The sequence below is a fragment of the Monodon monoceros genome, unplaced genomic scaffold (genome assembly GCF_005190385.1).
Source record: "Monodon monoceros isolate NGI ecotype Baffin Bay Population unplaced genomic scaffold, NGI_Narwhal_1 Super_Scaffold_6, whole genome shotgun sequence".
NCBI lineage: Eukaryota > Metazoa > Chordata > Mammalia > Artiodactyla > Monodontidae > Monodon > Monodon monoceros.
Window position 1 is genome coordinate 34529645 of NW_021703783.1, and position 15743 is coordinate 34545387.

The window sequence follows — 15743 nt, forward strand, 5'->3', positions numbered from 1 at the left end:
ACATATACTTTCTCTGTGACAAGGAGGTGTTAGAGAGGGAGTGTCCACTCCATCTTACTCCTGACTCCCGCCTCCCCCATGGGAAGAGGTTGGCTTATCAGACCTGATGGTTATCAGGCCACACTCTCTATTGAGTGGACCTGGCATGTTAAGAGCCACTGCACTCATGATGCCTGTTCTCTGCTCTCATGGCACAGGGTTGTTCCTCTGGTCTCTCTGGGTCAGTACAGCCAGCAGGGCCTGCCCCTGCCAAGGATGCCAGGTCTCCACTCTCCCTCTCATCCTGGACTGAGTGGGTGCATGCATCCTTTTACTTGCCATCAACTGTAACTTTATTCCCCAGGATCCTGGCTGATAGACAAAATATGGATTGCAGGCTTAAGGCTCACTTCCTCCATCAATGACAAGTAATATCAAATATCTTTTCATGTGCATATTTTCCATTCATATATCCTTGGTGAAATGTCTCAATGTCTTTTGACCATTTTCAAATTGAATTGTCTTTTTGTTTGTTTCTTTGTTTTACTGTGGAGTTTTGAGTGTTCTTTATATCTTAAGACATGAGTTCTTTGTCAGATGTATGGTTTGCAAATATTTTCTCCCATGCTCTAGCTTGTCTTTTTATCCTCTTAACAGGCTCTTTCACATAGCAAAATTTTTTCATTTTGATGAAGTCTAGTAAGCATCATGCTTTTGGTGTCAAGATCTACTCTGTAGAATCAATCTATACCCAGTTCTGGAGCTACCCATGCAGATTCACATGTGAAACCATCAGGGCTTTCCTCTAGCAGAGTGGGTGCCTTCCTTTCCCTGAGTGATGTGAGTAAACAAGCACAACTTCTTTAGTTTTCCTTCAAAGAGAAAAGGATAAACTTATTGATATGTGTGTAGTTCCAAGATTTTGATGAATAATTGCATGAGACAAGATTTTCAAGGGAAGGGTTTTTTTGTTTGTTGTTGTTTCTTTTAATCCCTTCATCTTCTGACGGTCTCTGTCTATGACAGACTATAGTGGTTTACAGCTAGGTTTGCCAGGGGTAGTAAAAATAAGACAAACAAAATAAGATGCCCAGCTAAATTTGAATTTGAATAATTTTTAGCACAAGTATGTTCCATGCAGTATCAGGTAGGACATACTTATACTGAAATTATTTGTTTATCTGAAATTCCTACTTAACTGAGTGCCCTGTATTTTATTTATAGGATTGTATATAGGCAACCCTATCTAGTAGAAGACATTCACCATAGTAGCCAAAAAATTTTTTGAAAGCCCAGATGTTTATTATATAACATTTTCTTTATCACCAAGCAATTAGTAATATTCTTTCCTCTTTTCTTCCTTCCTTTAACAAATATTTAATAAGCAGGTATTACATGCCAGATACTGTTTTATGTACTGGAATGAGATAATAAGCCAAAGAAAAAATAAATATAAATAATTTATAAACAATGATGAAGAAAATAAAACAGGTGATGTGATAAAGAATGTCTCAGTGGGGCGGGCTACCTTAGCTTGAACGGTCAGGTAAGTCCATCCTGAAGAGTTGGTATTTCAACTGCGTCCTCAGGAGCAAGAGAGAGGCAGAAGGTTTCATAGGATAAGTTGCAGGCAGAAGGAACCGTAAAAGCCCTAAGATGGTGTATTAGTTTCTACAGCTGTTGTAAAAACCTAACACAAACTTGGTGGTTTGAAACAACAGAAATTTATTCTCTCACAGTTCTAGAGGCCAGAAGTCTGAAAGCAAGGTGTTTGCAGGGCCATGCTTTCTCTGGAGGTGCTGGGGAGGATCTGTTCCTTGCCTTTCCCAGCTTCTGGTGGCTACCAGCATTTCTTGGCTTGTGTCCGAATGACTCTAATCTTCGAGGCCAGCATCTTCAAACTTTCTCCTCTGTGTGTGTCTGACTAATCTCCCTCTTATAAGGACATCATAATGGCATTTAGGACCCACCAGGTAATTCAGAATAATCAGTATCTCCAGCTCAAGACACCTAATTTAATCACAACTTCAAAAAAAATTACATCCCCTTTTTTCCATGTAAGGTCACACTCACAGATTTCACGGAGTAGGACATGGTTACATTTTCTGGGGGAGCATTTTTCAGCCTACCACAGATGGGGGGAGCTCAGCACGTTCTAACAGCGTGTGGAGGCACCACAGAGAGAGGTGTGGGGGCCGTGAGGGCTGACGCATAGGCAGGGCCTGGCAGTCAAGGTAAGGGATTCAGGTTCTAGTTCAATGTCAATGGGCAGCCAGTGAAAGATTTTAAACAGGAGACAGGGAGTGACAAGATTTACATTTTTAAAAGCATTTATCTGGTCCCTCTGTGGAGGCTGGACATTAAAAGGGCCAAGGGTGAAAGGAGAAGGAATCATTAGAGCCATGGCGCCTGCCAGAGAAGGGCAGCCTGAGGCCTTGGTAGCTTGAATTCAAGGGGTTGCAAGGGAGAGGAGGGGACAAGGTTGGACAGAAGGGATAGATTTTGGAGAAAAAGCCATGAGGACTTACTGATGGATTAGATCAGGTAGTAAAAACAAAACAAACAAACAGAAAACAAAATAAAGGGAGAGTATGATAGAGTTCTCCTAGGTTTGGAGCTAAATGTTAATAAGAAGCCAGATGTTGACATTTGCTCTCTTCTCTTCTCTGCCATCCTATGTGCAGTTGAATTTGCTCCTTGCCAGGTCTCCTCACAAGACTTTCAGGATCAAGCAATTCCTGGCCAAGAAACAAATGCTGAATCATCCCATTCCCCAATGTATTTGAATGAAAACTGGTAATAAAATCAGATACAACTCCAAGAGAAGACATTGGACAAGAACGAAGCTGGGTCTATAAGGAGGCTCAGATATGAAGTGGCACACATTTATGTTGTGTCAAGGTCACTTGCATCTTACCATATCACAGTAGTGGGAACATCACTACTGTCTGAAAAGCCACATGTGTTTTATGGGAGAAATGGAATGGTTGGTTCTTCTTTTGTTGTCAGTGTTTCTGCACTAGTGCTTTGGGGCTTAGTAATAAATATGTGAAACCTTTTGTTGGAAAAAATATGTTGACATTTGATGTGCTTGGTTAAGACTCTCCAGTCTGCTCTAGGGAGAGGATTTCACACAAAGTAAAGAGAGGAGTAGGTTTTGTCCTGTCCTAAAATGCATTTGATAAAGTGAGCTTGGTCTTCAGGAGAGAGATTCTTTTTCTTCCATCCAAAATCAAGTCTTAACAGAGGCATCACGCTTCAGATGAAGTTTAAAAGAACCAGAGCGGTGCCATGACCGTAATTGATGACGACGTGACAAGCACCTGTTAATGCTGCAAACCTCTCACCTTCCACGTCAGTTCCACTTGGCAGGCAGCATCTTTCACGTCCAGGGTGAAGAGTGGCTCAGCCACCAGGATATCCTGTGTCAGTGATGTTTTCCACCACATGGTGTTCATCAATAAAGAGTGGATGGCAACAAATCAATTGCTGTGATGCAAGTTGGGCAGAGATAAGTGTGACAGTGAGAAAGTGTGCAAACTTCAGTCTCCTCAACTCTGAGGGGTAAGAGTTGTTGAGAAGGTCAAATGGGATAATGAATGTGCCAGCACTTTGGAAACAATGAAGACCTAACAGCAGCTTGTCATGATTATATCAAACACTATTATATATTTTATTATATTTGATTCTTCCACAGCACCTTGCACTTAGTATAGACTCCATACATTTTTTTGTCAAATTTAATTAAGTAAGTACAACAAACATGGCCATAAACCAGGTAGATTTGTTTGGCAAGTACTCATGGACTGATCATTAGAGATTGGTACCATGGTTCCCTGACTTATATTCAGATGTCCTTTATCAGGAAGAGAAAATGGCCAGCTGCAGCTGTCCTCAGTCTGACACAAAGTATTCTGGCCTAAAACATGACACATCAGGGTCTTGCAACCTCAAATATGTGGGAGGTAACTTCATTACACTATCAGATTATTAATGATGCTCACTCATACTCCAGCATTAGGGCTTCAAAGGGTAGTCATTATGTCCAAAGGCAAGTTTTTGGGTGGGTCTGTCTGACTGAAAGAGTAAAAATTTTCATATCGTTCTTAAAGGTTTTATTTATGTAAAATAACTTATTACTTCAGGTTTCTATCAGGTAGATTTGGGGAGATAACTGACCTACTGGATCTATCCATCAGCCATGTCTGTGGCTACCCTGAGATCCTATCAGTTTCATGTTGGAGAGAAAATAGTGGAATTCTTTGTCCTCTCATACACAGCATTGTCTAAAGATAATGAAACTCATATGATAAATTATAAATGCAATTTGATTTTCTCCATAACCTGTCTCATCAACTAAAATTGTTCACAAAATTTTAAAGTTAGATTTATAAGCTAATTTTCTAAAAGATATGGCATCTAAATTCACTATTTGTTGAATGGGTTACTTTTTAAATACCACCCAGTTTTACCTAAGAGCTACTATCACATTTTTTCGTTTGTTTTCTAAAGTCCAACCTCTATCTCCCTTTTTGTCTTCATACAGTCTTCTGATTTGATAGAAAGATTAAATGTCAAACTTAATTTAAAATCAATATTTTCTGAGGCTGAGCTGCAGTTAGATCTAGACCTGGACTTAAAGAGTACAGTATTTAACAATAGAACATCCCTCCAAATATGCATCTTCAAAAATAACTTATCATGACCATACCTATCATAACAGTTTTATTAGCATCTGTGAATATTACATGTCAAAGTCCATCAATTTTATTAGCCAAGCCAGGATAGAATGTTATTGAAGAACTGATGAAGATGTTTATAATAATTGTAACTGGTAGAAATGGCAAAGCTCTGATTCACTTTGATCTTCATGGAATCATACAAAGTAGGAAGTCTTTGGGTCATCTTGTTTATTTCCATGGTATTAAGGGTGACTGGACATTATCCGGTGTCCTTTGTATTTGTTTTGGGAATAAGGTAGATCAGGAAATACAGGTAGAGAACAGCAGTGACCCAGAGCTTTTAAAAAATTCTGTCAAGTAGCCTGGCTTCAAAGGAGAGTGCCCAGCCTGGTTCATAGATATTATCACATTCTACTTAATAAACTCGTGCAGATAAAAAAATATCTACCCTGGGCATGAAAAAATTATTTAATCTACATATTCCAAGGCCCTCAGGGAAAATCAGAAAGATCTTTATAATAATCATCCACTATAAAAAGAAATGTAGCCTTACTTTCTACACCTTTCATAAGAATTCGTGTTGGGGAAGAAACTCTTGAGCATTTGCTACAGTTGGCAAACCCTGCTGGGGGCCCCCAGAGAATATTATCTGGTATGTGCAGTATCCATGAGATCTGTGTCTATAGGTCTATGAACCCCTGAGCCATGTCCTTGATCCTACACAGGTGGACGTGACTGGAGGACATCTTTATCTCTGACATTGTGAGTCAGTTCAGATTTTCCTGGGGTAGAAAGAAAGAGGTGTTTTTCCAGAAGCTTCTCCTTTTCCAGAAGCTCTGCTCCTTATTTATACTAACGTCCCCCTAAGAGTAACTAAGCTTTTCTTTACAAATCCTGGATGCCACTTTTAAATTGTTATTTGCTCCAAAGATCTCTGTCTCTTCAAGCCCCAGAACTAACGCACTCACATCCCTCCCAGGCTATTTTCTCCCCCATCTTTTATGAAGTCTTCCATCAGGTAGGGAAGACTCTATCCTCTAAGCCAGCACTTCTCAAACTTAAGTGCACACCCAAATCACCTAGAGAATCAGTCTCTCACCACCAGAGATTTTGATTCATTAGGTTGAGCTTTATGACTGAGAATGTGCATTTCCATCCAGCTCACAAATCACACTTGAGTAGCACTGCTTTAAGTCACATTAAGAGCATCTGAATTGCCCAGTTTCAAATTTCCATCCCATCAGTCACTATTGATTTTGCTACAGCGGAGGAGACTTTCCTCCATCCACAGTGATTCTCACTTCTTCTGGGTGCTAATGGTCTGACTTGCCATGATGCTGCCATCATTCATCACCTCAATTTGATTATAGCTCTGTCTGCCACTAGTGAATGGAGGCTTTGTCCAAACTTAGATTGTTGTGTTCTTGAATTGCATTGCTCCTCAAGCCCCATACAGGCTAGATGAGTGGTGTTCTCCATCAGTTATATTCTTGGAGGGGCTTATGTCCTTTAGCTACAGCTAGATTCAGAGTGGTCCCCTTGCTCAAACTTTCACCTATACAGTTTGCTATGTTCTGAATATTACTGTCTCCCCAAAATTCATAAGTTGAAACCTAACTCCCAAAGTGATGGCGTCAGGAGGTGGGTCCTTTGGGGGTGATTAGGTCATGAGGCAGAGACTTCTTGAATGAGATTAATGCTCTTAAAGAGACACCACAGAGTTCCCTACCCCCTTCTGCCATTTAAGGATACAATGAGAAGTTTGCAACCCAGAAGATTGCCCTCATCCAACTGTGCTGACACCATGATCTCTGACCTCCAGCCTCCAGAACTGTGAGAATTAAATTTATATTGTTTAGAAGCTACCTAGTCTCTGGTAGTTTGCTGTAGTAGCCCAGACAGACTATGACACCATTATATCCTGCTTTATCCATAACTCCTGCTAGATAGTGGCCTCCATAAATTTTCCCATTACAGTTGATTGGGTAAGAAGTGAATATCTAACCCCAAAAACGAGATATCCACAAAGAAATCTGAGCCAATTAGATCCCTTCATTCTGTTTTGTTGTTGTCATTTTAAAAGATTTTTTAAGAACAGTTTTATGTTCACAGCGAAACTGAGAGGAAGGTACAGAGATTTTCAATGTATCCCCTGTCCTCAGACATGCATAGCCTCTTCCATTTTCAATGTGCCCCACCAGAGTGGTATATTTGTTACAACTGATGAACCTACATTGACATATCATAATCATCTGAAGTCTATAGTTTACTTCAGGGTTCACTGACAGTGTTGTGCATTCTGTGGATACTGTTGATTCTTATGGATTTTCTATAAAATGATTATGTCAACTGTGAACAAAGACAGTTTTATTTCCTCCTTCCCAATCTGTATCACCTTTTATTTTTTCTTGTCTTATGGCATAAGCAAGGACTTCCAGTATGATGTTGAAAAGGAGTGGACATCCTTGCCTTGTACCTGATCTGAGTGGGAGAGTTTTGCAGTTTTCACCATTGTATAATGTTAGCTCTAGGTTTTCTGCAGATAGTCTTTATCAACTTGAGGAAGTCCCCCTCTATTCTTACATTACTGAAAATTTTTATCATGGATGGGGGTTGCATTTTGTCAAATACTTTTTCTGCATCTACTGATACGATCATGTGTTTTTTTCTTTTTATCCTGTTAATGTGCTGGATTATATTTATTGATTTTCAAATGTTGAATCAGCATGGCATACATGGGATAGACCCACTGGTCATAGTGTATAATTCTTTTTATACATTTTGTATTCAATTTGCTAATATTTTGTTGAGGATTTTGCATCTCTATTCATGAGAGATATTGGTCTATAGTTTTCTTTTCTTTTAATGTCTTTCCTTATGGTATTAGTGTAATGCTGGCCTCATAGGATGAGTCAGGAAATATTCCCTCTGTTTGTAACCTCTGAGAGAGATTTTAGAGAACCAATATAATTTCTTCCTTACATATTTGGTAGAATTCACCACTGAACACATCTGAGCTTGGTGATTTCTGTTTGTTAATTAAATTTCTTTAGTAGATATAAGCCCCAAATTGGAATAATTTCTTCCTTACATATTTGTTAGAATTCACAACTGAACATATCTGGGCTTTGTGCTTTCTGTTTGTTCATTAAGTTTCTTTAATAGACATAGGCCTATTCAAATGTCTATTTCTTCTTCTGTAAGTTTTAGCAGATTGTCCTTTAAAAATTGGCCCATTTCATCTAGATTATCTTATTTGTGGGCATAGTTCATATTATTATTTTTTATTATTCTTTTAATGTCCATGGGATCTGCAGTGATGGCCCCTCTTTCATTTCTGATATTAGTAATTTATATCTTCTCTCTCCCTCTCTTTAGCTATCCTGGATAGAGGCTTATCAGTTTTACTGATCTTTTTAAGAACCAGCTTTTGCTTTAATTGATTTTCTCTAGTGATTCCCTGTTTTCAATTTTATTGTGTTCTCCTATGATTCTTATTATTCACTTTCTTCTGCTTACTTTGGATTTAATTTGCTTTTCTTTTTTTACTGTCCTAAAATGGAAGCTTAGATGACTGATTTTAGGTCTTTCTTCTTTTCTAATATATACATTCACTGCTATTACGTTCCCTCTAACCACTGCTTTTGTTGCATCCTACAAATTTTGATAAGTTGTGTTTTCATTTTCATTTACCAATATATTTCAAAATTTCTCTTGGAATCTCTTAGATGACTCCTTTGTTACTTAAAAGTATCTTGTTTAATCTCTACTTATTTGGGGATTTTCCAGTTATCTTTCTATTATTGATTTCTGGGTTAATTCCATTGTGATCTGAGAGCAGATGTTATATAATTTTTATTCTTTTAAACTTATTAAGGTGTATTTTATCTCCCAGAATATGGTCTATATTGGTGATATTCCATGTAAGCTTGAGAATAATGTGTATTCTGCTGTTGTTGGAAGAAGTAGTCTATAGTTGTCAATTTTATTGTATTGATTAATGGTACTGTTGAGTTCAGCTATGTCCTTACTGATTTTCTGCCTGCTGTATTCATCCATTTCTGATAGAGAAGTAGTGAAGTCTTCAACTATGATAGTGGATTCATCTATTTCTTCTTGCAGTTCTATCAGTTTTTTCCTCACATAGTTTGACACTCTGTTTTATGTGCATACATGTTAAGAATTGTTAGAGCATTAGCCCCTTTATCTCTGATAAATTTTCTTGCTTTGAAGTCTGCTTTGTTTGAAATTAATATGGCTATACTTGCTTCCTTTTGATTAGTGTTAGCATGGCATATTTTTCTCCATCCATTTACTTTTAATCTATATGAGTCTTTATATTTAAAGGTAGTTTCTTGTGGACAACATATAGCTAGATGTTATTTTTTTGATACACTCTGACAATCACTGCCTTTTAATTGATGCATTTAGAACATTGCTGTTCAAAGTGATTATTAATATAGTTTGCTTAATAGCTACCAATTACAGTTTAGGTTTTCTTACTCCAGCACTGGTTCCTGTGTCAGTTTCTGCTTGTGAGTCTCTGCTCCACTAAGCCATGTCTCCCTATATTTGCCTGTCTCTCTTTCTAAATTTGGAGGCAGCAGTTTACCCTACGTCCTCTCTTTTCTTAAGGATCCTAGAAGAGTTGTTGATTTTGCAATCTGTTAAGCTTTTCACTTGTTGTTAGAATGAAGCAGTGATTTCCAATCTCCTTACATGTGGAATTCAAAACTAGAAGTCTTTGTTATGTTTTTGAACAAAGAAACTCACAAGAAAGTTCAAGTCTGTGGTAGACACCTGAGCAAAGTGCTGGTCAATAGGAGTAGAGGAAGGTGATCAATGAGAAGGATGGATCAGATGGTGAGGTTCCCTGCAACCACCCAGGCACTAGATTTCAAGCTCTCTTGGCCACAGTCTTGTTGTGCAAGACCCACCCAACCAAATTAGCAGCCCTGCACATGAGTTTTTTGTTGACATTATTATTGGAGTAGGCTGAGAATAGTTTGCCAGTAAACAAATATTGAGATAAAAGATACTATTGAATGCAGAGTAATGTTCTAAGGTTGAAAGTAAAGAATGGCACAAGAAGAAGAGTTGCTTTTCCACAAAACCATGGGTCCATGGATGAGGGTAGGTAGATGTATATTCTGGGAGCCTAAGAGTTTTGGGACACAAACTAAGCCAATTTATCCCATTATTAAATTCAAAGTTTTAAAGTATTCTAAGCTACCTCTAAGTTTACCTCTAAGTACCTCTAAGCTTACTTCAATAATCTTGATCTGTCCTTCACAAAAATGATTATAACTCACTTGCATGTGTATATGTTTGTACTGAATGCTTATTATGTGCTAGTTTGTCTGTGCTAAAGATACAATGGAAAATAATCTAATTTCCAATTTCATGAATTCAACTTCTCATCACTATGTAAATAAGTAAGAAGAGTAGGGACACACTAACATTAGAAAGGTTTCATCCCATGGAATACAAGCTGCAAATATGGTGTGTTTCTTGATTTATTTATATATATTTTCTCCTGATCCATATTTTGGCTTTACTTCCCTGTTGTTCTACGTTGCCTAATTAATCTAATTTTAAGCCACTTATTTGCAAAGTAAAGCAAATAGTGAAAAGTAAAGCAAATAGTCACAAACTAGCTTCTAGGTAAGTGACTTGCCCATTTGCGATTTTCTTGTAAGAGTCTTAGGGTATTCACAAGCTAAGCTACTTAGGGTATTCAAAAAATAAGGTAATGATCCACTAACATTATAAATAGCCATTGCATGCCATCTTTTAGATCTTAGGAATTAAATAGCCCAGTAATTTTTCTTCTTTTGCCATAAATATGAAGAGAAACATCTGACAGTTTTGTAAGAAGTAAGTTTTTAAAATCTTTACGACAGTAAGATCTAAGGGAATTACGTATTTAAAGTTTCACAGAGAAGTGATCCACAAGCTAAGTCACTGCACTCTGCTCACTGCAAATTGTGCATCTTCTGGATTTCAGAAAGGAGCTCTTTACATGAATTCGTCTGTGAAAAGACCCTCTCTGCAATCAGAGCAAATGGAGAAATAATGTAATTGCTTGGATCGTATATTTTAAGAATCACAAAGTCAAATGCCTGCAGGGGCCAGACAGTTAATACAAAAATGTGACACGGGCCATGTAGGGATACTGGCACACTGGCGAGCATGTGCCCTGGTTAAGGACTCCACTCAGCAAGGGCAACAGGGTTGTGCAGAAATGTAGGCTCAGGACTCCCAGGGTGTCCCATTTTTTCAGTTAAAGTATGAATGTTAACGTGTAGTCTCTTAATTTCAAGTGTTGAAAAATATTCACAAAACTTCACACCCTTTGCAGGACACACCAAAGTATTATGCAGATCAAATATACACCACAGCCACCATAACCATCCAGTTGCAACATCCAATCTGGTATATTACATCAATTCTCTGCTTCATCTGATCAAATTTTTATATTACTTCCTCTATGCAAAGAGAAGATAAGCCCTGGAGAAGAAGAAGTGGATAAGTGGGGAACTGGAGAGTAGTACTATATAAAAAAAAAGATTTTAAAACTCCATCGTGCCTTCTGAAATGATATAAAAGAAAAAGCTTTGACATCTCCCATTAGGACAGTAGAGCCACCGTGACAGGGAATTGTCTGCTCTGTTCTGTGGCACTTTAGTTATTCTAGCTTACATGTTTGACAACCTCTATCTTTTTTAAAATTTGAAATTCTATCACTCTTTTCAGAGTACCCAGAGCTCAAGTCTAATTTTAACTAATCCAGTGTATAGATGCTTGTTTTTTTAGGATTCTTTCCTCATAATAAACATCTGGGAAGTGGTTAAAGTTATGCAGTGTTTTTATAAATTTTTATAAAGCATGAGTAAAAGAAAAGCAAGTCGAAGTTTCCCTTTCTATATACGGTCTAAAAAGATCTTCCCACAGACCACCTTTTCTTATCTTCCCTTAAGAGTCAGCCATAAAACATGCCACTGGCCACTAAGAGCAATTTTCAGGTGATCCTCATGAGAAGGGAAAAACCTTCCATATATTTATGACTTTTCACAATCTATTTTCTTCATGTTCCAAATCATGTCAGACATCTTATTGCCATGACACACAATGCCCAGTAGAGACAGTCGGTATGGCTCCCATCACTTTAATAACACATCACTCAGAGCAATCATGCATCAGCTTCAAGTGCTTTTTAAAAAGCAGTCTCAGGAAGACCATTTCTGTTTTTCCAACTCAGTCTTTAAGTTGAATATATTATCTATATCCTAAACCAAAAGTGGTGTTTATTCAGTCATTCAACACATATTTATTGAAGGCTTCTATATTTATGGAGGCACTCTGCTAGGAATCAGGAACATAATGTGAATTAAATGGACACAGTTCTGCCTTCATGGATCCAAGGGATCAGAAATTAATCAAACAAATCAGCGTATAATCACAAGCTTTGATAAGTACAAGTACGCTGAAGGAGGATCATGAAATGCAGTGAGAGTCTAAAACAGGGAATGTGTCATGACCTGGTCGGGGGATGGAGGGGAAGTCTTCACTTAGGAAGCGATGCTCAAACTGATAGCTCCAGAGTGCTTAGGTAGCAACATAGGGAAGAGGAAGTAAGTTAGAATGTTCCACTCAGAAAGGACTGTACATGTCACAGTCCAGGGAGGGAATAAGGCACATTTAAAGAGCTGAAAGCAAGCTAGCATGGCTGTGGTTCATAAAGGGAAGAAGGTGCAAAATGAAGCCTGATAGGTAGGTAGGGACCATATCATTCACGACTCCTAGGAAGAGCAATGGGGAGCTACTGATGGATTTGGGACTAAGGAGCAAATGTTTTCATATATGTATTTTTAAAGGATCTCTCACTCTGGTGGGGGAGAGGAGATATAAGTAGACTAGTTACAAGGTGTATTAAACAGGTGTTTCTGAGGTTTTGATATTTGGACTTTGCTGACCCTGAAGAGACTGCTACTCCCAGGGCTAATAGTAAAGAACTCCCCTGCAAGTACTCCTTTTATATGCAAACCAACCAATCCAAAGCCCAACCCTCCAACCACCTTTACTAGCTCTTATACTCCTGGCAAATATCCTCCTGCCCTAATCACCCAGGGACAGGTAACAGACAACCAGGGACAGCTCCTGTGCCCCAGACCCCACTGGAATTATTCAAAGTAGCACATCCTATGCCTGTTTACCCTGCCTCACCCATTTCTTCCCATGGAAACCATAATAAAAGCTCTTGTCCACAATTTCCCCTCACTCCCTCTGCCTCTTGACCAGTCCTGGTGCTTCCCCATGTGGGCCCACTGAGTGGTGTGCCATGCTTCCTGTTTCTAGAGATCTGTGACTTTTCCTTCATGTCAGTCATCTCTGTGTCTGTAGGTCTTACCATACCTGATTAAAACAAATCCTGGGTACATTTTAAAACACAATGCCAGGGCAGTAAGACAAGTGACTTCTTTTTTTAAAAAAATATATTCCCCTATTATTCTTTTATTTTTTTGGCTGCACTGAGTTTTCATTGCTGCGCGTGGGTTTTCTCTAGTTGTGGTGAGCAGGGCTTACTCTTTGTTGCAGTATGTGGGCTTCTCATTGCGGTGGCTTCTCTGGTTGTGGAGCATGGGCTCTAGGTTTGCGGGCTTCAGTTGTGGCATGTGGGCTCAGTAGTTGTGGCTCGTGGGCTCTAGAGTGCAGGCTCAGTAGTTGTGGTGCACGGGCTTAGTCGCTCCCCGGCATGTGGGATCTTCCCGGACCAGGGCTCAAACTCATTGGCAGGCAGATTTTTAACCACTGCACCACAAGGGAAGTCCAAGACAAGTGACTTCTGATGGAGGCTTGAACTAAGATGATTACAGTGGAGAGAAAGAAAAGTGGACGGTTACAGAAAAGTTAAGATGGATTGGATAAGGGGGTGAGGAAGAGGGAGGTATCTAAGATGATTTCTGGGTTTATGTTATGTTCAATTAAACAGATGAAGGTGCCATGTACAAAAGAGGAAATGCAGGAAAAGGACCAAGTTTGGGAGAGAGGATGATGAGTAAAATGTGCTTTCAAAATGGGCACTATTTAGAAGACCTAAATAGACATTTCTCAAAATAAGATATACAGATGGCCAAAAAACACATGAAAAGACTCTCAGCTTCACTAATTATTACAGAAATGCAAATCAAAACTACAGTGAGGTACCACCCCACACCAGTCATAATGGCCATCATTAACAAGTCTATAAATAACAAATGCTGGCGAGGCTGTGGAGAAAAGGGAACCCTCCTATGCTGTTAGTGGGAATGTAAGTTAATGCAGCCACTGTGGAAAACAGTATGGAGGTTCCTCAAAAAACTAAAAATAGGATTACCATATGATCCAGCAATCCCACACCTGGGCATATATCCAGACAACACTGTAATTCAAAAAGATACATGCACCCCTATGTTCATAGCAGCTCTATTCACAATAGCCAAAACATGAAAACAACCTAAATGTCCATCAACAGGTGAATGGATAAAGAAGATGTGGTATATAAAATATATACAATGGAATACTACTCAGCCATAAAAAAGAACTAAATAATGCCATTTGCAGCAACATGGATGTAACTAGAGATTATCATACTAAGTGAAGTAAGTCAGAAAGAGAATGATAAATACCATATGTTATCACTTATATGTGGAATCTAAAATATGACACAAATGAACCTATCTACAAAACAGAAACAGACTCACAGACATAGAGAACAGACTTGTGGTTGCCAAGGGGAAGGGGAGTGGGGGAGGGAAGGACTGGGAGTTGGGGTTAGTAGATGCAAACTATTACATTTAGAATGGACAAACAACAAGGTCCTACTCTATAGCATAGGGAACTATATCCAATATCCTGGGATAAACCATAATGGAAAAGAATATAAAAAAGAATGTATATATTGTGTATAACTGAGTCACTTTGCTGTACAACAGAAATTAACACCACACTGTAAATCAACTATACTTCAATTAAAAAATGTGCTTTCAAGACAACCAAATGTAAATGTTTCAGGGAAAGTTCGACTAAAGCTTATATTCAGGGAAAGGAATCCCCACCACCCTTGTCCATTTACCCAAAGATGAGGACTCCAAGGCAATACTATTTATAGACTGTGAATTTTTCCCTAATATATCACACTTCTGCTTGATGGAAATGACAGTTTAAAATGAGAAACATTACTATATTTATATCTTACCGGCTGTGAAAAATTAATTTTCACATGCTCTTATAGATGCTATTTGATACACATCTGTCTGCCTACTGTCCATGTTAAACTAAAATGCATTCTCATAGTGAAATATTCTCCGAACCTGAGCCAAATTGCCTGAAAGTGCCCTTCATTCTATGAACCATAAGGATAGTACTTCCTTTAATGTGACAAGAAATCACACTGTCAGGTTCTCCTGATTCATCCTAATAATCACACTTACTTGGATCACACTGCAACACAAGTTGTTCTCAGATTGATCTTTAAATTTATGAGATGAAGAAGATAACAGTTACGGGAAAAATTCCAAGTTGGCTGCCATTCTTGTAATTGGTGGGTCTTTTCATGGTTTCAGAATAAAAGTAGAGAGACCAACAGGGTGACATGAGATATTTCCCTCTCTCCTTCGAAACTGGAAAGACAAAGGTGCTAAAATAATGACTTTGCCACTATTACTTTTACCAAGGAGGTTTGAGGGTTGTCTTCTCTCTTTTTCTGTATTTTGAGAAGTTCTAACAAAAAAGATTTCTGAAGTTTTTGTTATCTAGCTCAATTTTGACTGTGGAGCTGAGGAAAAAAAAGAAGTCTACGCTCCTTCAGGGAAGGCAAGTCTATTTCATGGTAACTAATCATACTCCCAGGATTCTGATCTTGGATTGTGTAAAAAGTCTAAATTGCCTACAAGCACCAGCTGTTACTTAGGAAATATAACTGTCCGAATATGGCAAGATAAGTAAGGACATAACCAGCTCTTTTTAAATTTTTTTTAACATCCTTATTGGAGTATAATTGATTTACAATGGTGTGTTAGTCTCTGTTTTATAAGAAAGTAA

The 15743-nt window shown here is 38.4% G+C and overlaps 1 pseudogene; it reads left to right on the forward strand.

The window, feature by feature from the left end:
* The first annotated feature begins 2618 nt into the window (after window positions 1–2618).
* Window positions 2619–2837, forward strand: LOC114886141 (annotated as a pseudogene).
* The last annotated feature ends 12906 nt before the right edge of the window (window positions 2838–15743 follow it).